This window comes from Diaporthe citri (genome assembly GCF_014595645.1).
Source record: "Diaporthe citri strain NFHF-8-4 chromosome Unknown scaffold_5, whole genome shotgun sequence".
NCBI classification, from domain to species: Eukaryota; Fungi; Ascomycota; class Sordariomycetes; order Diaporthales; family Diaporthaceae; genus Diaporthe; species Diaporthe citri.
The window spans coordinates 3,272,342-3,278,868 of NW_025064850.1; the positions used below are offsets into that span (position 1 = coordinate 3,272,342).

General features: G+C 17.5%; 1 non-coding gene across 1 annotated transcript; it reads left to right on the plus strand.

The window, feature by feature from the left end:
* The first annotated feature begins 400 nt into the window (after nucleotides 1-400).
* On the plus strand, nucleotides 401-473 carry INS49_011503. Its single transcript has one exon. It is a non-coding gene; the product is annotated as a tRNA-Lys (tRNA).
* The last annotated feature ends 6,054 nt before the right edge of the window (nucleotides 474-6,527 follow it).

Below are 6,527 nucleotides of genomic sequence, written 5' to 3' on the forward strand. Positions count from 1 at the left end.
CTAGCTATAGGCTAGCTATGGTGGTCCGTGCGCGGGGCACGTGACCGCCAGCTGGCAGCCGGCTGGCACCGGCTGGCAACTACTATTGATAAGACTAGTTTAAACTATGCACCTCCAAATCTATGCATTGCGTGTGCGCACCCACTGCGTGGGCACGCCACGCCCATACGTATTATTCCCACATTTTTAATTAATTAATAAAGTTAAAGTATTAATAAGTATTTATATCCTTAAAAACTATTATAATTAATATAAATTACAATAATTTAATAATAAAAATAGCTTTAATAATTAATTTTATACCCTTTAATCTTTTTTCTTAACTTAAAAATCTTATTTTAATAATTCTTATAAGATTTTAAGAAATAAAGAATATAATAACTTATTATATTTAATAAAAGGCTGCGTGGCGCACTGGTTATGCGTCTGGCTTTTCTCTATGGAGAGCGTAGGTTTAAACCTTGCCGCGGCTGCCGAGACCTTTTTGGGAATTTTCCCCTTAATTATGCTATGGCAAATCGCAGCCTGCCTACCCATAACCTCCCTAGCTAAAAGGGGTTCATACCTAGGGCCCTAAAAACCTTATTAAAGCTAATGGAAATAGGCACTTAAAAAGAGCCTTGGGCCCTTAAAACCTTAAGCTAATAATGCTTTAAAATGCACCCTATAATAAAGCTTTCCTATAAGGGGCTTTTAAATTAATTAATAAATAAGCCTTATTATAAGCTTTAATTAGCTTTATTAAAAACCTTATATTAATAAAGGCAACTTTACAACCTTGCATTAAAATAGCTATGGCTTTTAATAAGAAAGTAATAACCCCTTATTAAGTAATTATAAGAAATTTACTTATAAGAAGTAGCCCTTATTAAGATTAAAATTAAAAAAGAGGATTATTAAAAGAAAGGAGTAAGAAAGGGCTTTATAAATCTTAAGAAAGGTTAAGGGAGGAGCTCTTAATTAAAGGAATTAAAAGGCATATTAGTTTTTATTTAGCTTTAAGGCATGATTTTTTTAATATAAGTAAATTTATAAAGAGATTGCATGCTAATTAACAAGCTTTATATATATATATATATTATAGCTTTACGTAAATAAAATATTATTATATTTAATAAAAATATTTAAGCTTTATTATAAGCTAGCCTTGGGTTATTTATCGTAAGGTATTTAAATGGGGTTTATATTTAAAGTATAAAGGAAAAGGTTTGCTCTTTATCTACACCCATACTAAAGCCTATTTTTATAAAACTAAAGCCTATTAATTAATTATAATGGGCAAAACCCAAATCATAACATATCCTCCTTTTTTAAATCCTTATAGCAAGCCCTAAAAGGCAGCTATATAATAAAAATAAAGAACGCCATAATTTAATTACAAATTAAATATTACTCTCTACTTAGCCATTTAATTATACCTTAACGCCTCTTAATTATATTAAAAGCTTAACTTATTATTTATAATTAGCATGCCTTAGCCCCTATAATTTAATATATTAGCTAAAGTAAGCTAATAAGAAATAATTATTTAAGCATAAGCTAATAATTAAATTAATAGCATTCTTATAATCCTTTAATATAAGCTTTTTATATAAGCTTCCTTACTTAAAACCTTAGGATTATAAATTTATTATATAATTTATAATTAATTAATGCTTAATTATAGGTAATTTACTTTATTAGCAAGAATTTCTTAAATTTTAAGCATTTTTATAGCGCTAAACTAATTAGCATGTAATTAATTTACTTTAAGCTTAAGCTAGCATTAAGCCGGCATTGCTTTTAAGCCCTACCTTATAAAAAAAATTTTATATCCCCTTAAATAAACTCCTTCCCCTTATTAGCCTTAATTAATAAAAGCTATATTTTTATTTTCTTATAATAATTAAGATAATTATATTTATAATAGCTAAATTAATTATATATAAAATACTTAACTTTATTTATTAAAATCGCTATAATATTAATATTTATTACTTTGCCATTTTAAGGTTAAGTATTATCCTCCCTTATTATAATGCTAAAAACATCCTTATATCGCCATAAGGCAAAGTAAAAAGCCTTAAATATATTTAGCTACTTCTTATAATTAAGCTAAACTTTTGCTATAAAGGTTAAGCTATTAATTATTAATAATATTTTATACTTATTTAATTAACTTTAAGTCTTTGCTATATAATTTAATTAATTAAATTAAGTAAGAAATTTTATTATTTCCTTCTTATAACGTTATTATAATGCAATTAAGCTAAGCTTAACATGCCTTTACTTAAAAGGGTCCTTAAGTGCAAGGCAAATCTTCTTTAAAAAGCTCTTTAGCTACCCCTTAAATATCTTTATAAAACTAATATAAGGCAGAAATTAATTATAAAAAGTTCTTAATTAATTAAATATATAAAAGAATTAAGCTCCTTTAGCATTAATTACCTCTTTATTTACTATAAACTTAATCCTTATCTTTATTAATTAAGTTATTAAGTATTCCTAAGATAAAAATTCCTTAAAATAAAAAAGAGCTTAATAAATTATTATTATTCTTTCTAAGTTTTATTATATTAGGTTTTATATAATTGCATTATAAGTTTATAATATAAAAGGACTTTAAATATATATTATAGGCTAGCCTTAGGTTATTTATTATAAGGTATTTAAATAAAGTTTATATTTAAAGTGCAAAGGAAAAGGTTTGCTTTCCATTTACATTTATATTAAAGCCTATTCTTATAGGGCTAAAGCCCATTAACTAATTACAATAAGCAAAGCCTAAACCGTAACAAGCTTTATATAATGATTATTATTAAAAAAGATTTTTAAGGAGTATAATAAAATAGCTATTAAGTTAATAATAACTTTAAAAAAGATTAATTATTAAAAGTTTAAATTAAGATTAATAAAAAGATTATTTATAAAGAAAAAGATTTAAATTAACTTAAATATAATTTTTATTAATATTTATTAAATTATATATAATCATTAATATTATAAATAATTAAATAAGTCTTAATAATAACTTAATTATATATTATTCTGCTTTATTTTAATAAACCCCCTCCTTTTTAATAATTAAGCCTTTTCTACCCAAGCTAATGTTATTACTTAAGGCACCCATTATTTAATATGCTTTAATAATTAATTCATAGCAAACCACTTAATTTAACACACCCCCTTAAACTTATAAGTATTAAAAGGCTAAATATAAGATTGGTTTATAATAAACCACTTAATTTAGCCTTGCATTAATCTTTTATTACTTTATACTTATATTTTATAAGGTTTTTCTTAAAGTATTTTCCTTTCTTTATTTCTTTATATTTTTTAACTTAAGTTAATAAAAAAATCCCATTTATTTCTTAGCTAATAAGGCTTTTATTAACCCATTTATTATTATTTTTATTATTAATATATATTTTATTAAGATTTAATTGCTTTAAACTTTTTATTAAAGCTAATAATTATAAATATTTATATATTATAGCTTTATTTTAAAAATAATAACTTCCTTATTAATTAAGTTAATAATTTAAGTATTATTATACTTAATTTAAATAATGCTATTATTTAATTTTATTAATAATTCTTTAAAAAGCTAACTTATAAAAAGCGTTTCTTTTATGGCTTATATAAGTATTAAAAGCTTAGCTTTTATTATTAATATAATAATTATATCTTACTTATTTATTCTTTAGCTAATAAAGCCTTTAAATAATTATATTATAAATGCTTATAAACTTTTTAAATTAAGCAAATTATTTATAAATAATGCATTACTTATAATAATTAAGTTATTTAAGTTTTTAAAGCATAATATAATATGCTTAATTTAATTAAAATAAAAAAGAACTTAATTAATAATATTTTAATGTTTTTAACTTAAGTTAATTAGGAATTAAGTAAATTATAAGGTAATAAACGCAATATTTAATTAAATAAATATTATAATAAATAATAATAAATTAATCTTTTATTAATAAATATATATTTTAATTAATACGGTAATATCTTTTTATAGCAATAACTTTTTAGCTATTATAAGAACTATATATAAAAGGTTCTTCTTATTAGCTAATTTAATACTTTTTTTAATATATAAAGTTTAAGCTAGCTAAATCCTCCTATTTAAATAATCTTAAATAATTTCTATATTAAGAAATTATTATATTAAGTTTTCTTTATTAATTTTATACTTTTTTTTAAAATTATTAAATAAAAGCATTAACTTATTCTTATTTATTCTTTTAATAAGCAATAATAATATTATTAATATAAAAAAATATAAAGATTTATCTTTAATATAATAATAAGGTTTATATAAAACTTATTTATAATTAAAAGTTAAAAATATTTTTATAAACTCTTTTTATTATAATAATAATAAAATTTATAATTTATAAAGTATTTTATTAAGTAATAAGATTATTTTCTTATTTTTATATTTATAAGGTATTTTTATAAAAATATTTTAATTTATTAAAGTATAAATAAATATATTAATAATATTATATTAAATTAATTTAAGATTAAACTTAAATATAATAATAATAAGCATTTAAAATAATTATTTAATAAAAATAATAATATAAATATCTTATATTTATCTTTATACTTATTAATTTCTCTTAATAATAAGTTATGCTTTATATTTTTAAAATATATTATATTTATTAAACTTATAAATATAAACTTATATATAATTTAAAATTTATTTTTTAGCTATATAAATATTTCTTTTATTAATTTTAATTTATAACTTTATATCTTTATAACTTTATAAATAATTAGCTTTTATTTTTTTAAATAACGCTTTAAATAAATAGTTTTTTAAATTATTATATTATTTTAATAAGTTTAAAAGATTACTTTTATATATTTTTACTTCTTAATATAAATATTTCTTTATTTAAATTTTATTAAAACATTTTTATTTAACTTTATTATTAAAGCAACTTTTATATTTATAAGAAATATAACTTATTATATAAAAGTTTAATAAACTTTTTTATTAAATAAAGTTTTATTATTTATTTTTATTTAAATTATATAAATTAAGAATATAAATAATAATAATTATTAAGGTATAAGTAAAAGGATAAATTTTGCATTTATATAAGCGCTGTTTTATTAATTTACTTTAAAGCATTTGTTTTCTTTAATTTTAAACTAAGTTTCATTTCCTTAAGTATTTACTTTAAGTAAATCTTTCCCTTTTAATTTTAAGATTTTATCTTTATTTAAAAAAGAATATTTCTTTATTTATTTTATTAAATAATTAATATTTATAATTAAAAGTTTATTTTTAAACCCTTTTTAATTTTTATTAAATACTTAATATTTATTAAAAATAATATTTCTTATATTAATTACCTTTTTAATAAAGGAAGTTTATATTTAATAAATATTTAAAGATTAATATTTAATAAAATATTTAATTTATGCTTATAATTTTAAATATTTATATCTTTTTTTCTTAAGTTATATATTTAAAATTATTATATATACCTTATAATTAAAGATTTATAAGTATGCTTAATTTAATTTTAAATTTAATTATAATATATTAAGGTATTTTATAATTATTAATTAAAATTTATAATATAATATTTTTTATTTAAAGTTATAACTTAGCATTTTATTATTAAAATATATAATTATATATTTAATTTTTAATTAAAGCAAGTATAAGGGTTTTAAGCTTATTTATATTATTTATATTTTCTTTTTAATTATATTTTTTAAGTATTTAATATTATTATTTTAAACTTATATATTTAATATTAAGAGCTTAATTTTAACATATTTTAATTTAAAAAAGCTTTTAACTATTTATTATTATATAAAGATTTTAATATTATATTTAATAACTTTAATAATAATCTTATATTATATTTTTATTATTTTAAGAATTATCTTACTTTTTTTTAATTTTTAAGGTAATAATTTTAAATATATTTTAAGACTTATATATAAGTAGTAATTATAATATATAATTATAAAAGTTTAATGTAATTTCTTTATCTTTTTATTTAAAAATCTCCCTTAATACTTAATATATTTACCTTATAATCTTAATTAAAGCATATACTTTATATTTAATTATTATTAATCCTTAAATACATACCCCTTAAAATAAAGATATAAAATATTTAAATATATATAAGCTTAAATACCTTATTTAACTATGCTAAAAAATAACTTTATTAATAAGTAATTTTTATTTAATATAAAATATATACTTTTTTACTAAGTATTAAATATACTTTAAATTTTATTAATTTAATACTTAATAATATATTAATATAAATATTTTAAAGTTAATATAAAGTTAATTTATTTTATTACTTAAGAGTTATTAAGTTATATTTATTACTTTAATAAATGCCTTTTCTTTAAAGCTATTTTAAAAATATTAAAGTTATTAATAACTTTAAGTAAAAAGTAATATTTTTAAGGTAAAGAATTATTAATTTAATAAATGCCTTTTCTTTAAAGCTATTTTAAAAATATTAAAGTTATTAATAACTTTAAGTAAA